Genomic DNA, 1,773 nt, shown 5'->3' with positions numbered 1-1,773 from the left:
TTGCTAATTTGTTCTCGGATGTGTACATAAAGAAACAAATTAGTTCATACCAAACAAATAAGTGTTTAAGCAGACGAAGCAGCTCTTCAATGGCTGTGGTTGATCGTTACCACTTTGAACCCATTTCCATTCCTGGAATATATGCTTTCTCTGAAACCCAACTAAACAAAATTGTCGATTGTCCATGTTTCAATATCAGTTTTGTTTTTTTTTTCAACGTTTCTTGTAAGTTACACATTGCCACTATAATTGCATAATTTAATAAGTTCACCCCATTCTCGATTGTGTACCTCAAAAACCGAACGAACTCCAGATAATTTTTTTTTGGAAGGTGTTAAGAAAATGGAGTTATCTTTGGGGTTCTGAGCCGTGGTTTGTTGTTCTTCAGGGAACGGCATACGAGGTGGAACGCAAAAAGCACGATCTGTTGATGGACACTCAGCGTGGCCAAGTCACCACCGCGGATCAGCGTTCCGCGATAGAGGAGGCCTTGGTACTACTCTTCACCTGCTCTTCATTTTTATTGACTAGAGATCGAACAAGCAGAAAAAGCGTTCATTTGAGGAATATATTACTTCTTTGTATCTCTACGGTGTCTGTGGTGACTGGACTAGTCTCCCAAATTACCTATTTTTTTCAACAAAAAAAGTAATTGAAGAAGGAATTGCGGTCGAGTTAAATTCGCAGGTGACCGTGGAAGGTTACAATGGGGGTGAGGCGGTCGATTTGGTCAAATTGGACGGGACGTGGCGTTTGCAATACACCTCCGCCTCCGATGTTCTCGTTCTTTTCGAAGCCGCTGCGACTGCGAGGTTTCCTTTCTTTCAGGTATAAACTGTCATCTTTCTTTCATGCCAGACTTGTACGAGGGTAAATTAGTCATTTTAGCCTAACAGGTTATTACGGGGCTTTTGAGAGAATTGAGTGAATTAATTACTTTAGTTATTTTACTAATAGAGTCGTCTAGAAAGATTGGCCTCCCTCTCGAACTGTAGGCCGATTCGGTATGATCATATGTTCAATTATCAATACCAACATCAATTTGTGTTCTTATTCAACCCGGGTTATTTGGGATACAACATTCCCACCATTTCAATGTTGGATTGTATATGCTTATATAAATAAGCCATAACCAGATTTGCATGATATATATATATATATATATATATATATATATATATATATATATATATATATATATAATATAATAAGCCACAATGAGTAGTTACTATTTATAGACTATTCCTAATCGTTTTTAGCCACTCGTAATGTGACACGTCATTATCTTATCTTAAATATGTCTATGGTTATATTTAGCATTAATGATAAGGATCAAGCGGCTAAATGACCAAATAGAACTTAAAGATTTACAAAATAGCCAAAGTTTATCAAGTATAAGCAAAATAACCAAGCTGCGATTAATCCAGGCAGGATTAAATTTAATCCAGACATGATTAAATTTAATCCAGGCAGGATTAATTTAATCCAGGGATTTTATTCAGCCCTAAAATTTAATACTCGACCTTCTTCGACCTCCTTCTTCTCCAACCTCATTCTAGTCACCACAATCGCACAGATCTTATCTCCAGTCGGACTCTCCGTCACGGCGGCGAAGGCGAGGAGATCGACGGAGATTCGGGACTCTCCGTCACGCTACGGCGATGAGGAGGGCCACCGCCGCTTCATCCGACGCCACTCGGAGAACGCTCGAGGCCGTGGTGGGGATGATCCCCGCCGACCGCGGCTCCGTCTCCGCCGGCTTCCTCCTCCGGC

This window comes from Urtica dioica, chromosome 3 (genome assembly GCF_054948205.1).
Source record: "Urtica dioica subsp. dioica isolate 48M chromosome 3, U.dioica_male_clone48M_v1_H2, whole genome shotgun sequence".
NCBI classification, from domain to species: domain Eukaryota; kingdom Viridiplantae; phylum Streptophyta; class Magnoliopsida; order Rosales; family Urticaceae; genus Urtica; species Urtica dioica.
This window is presented reverse-complemented; position numbering follows the sequence as displayed.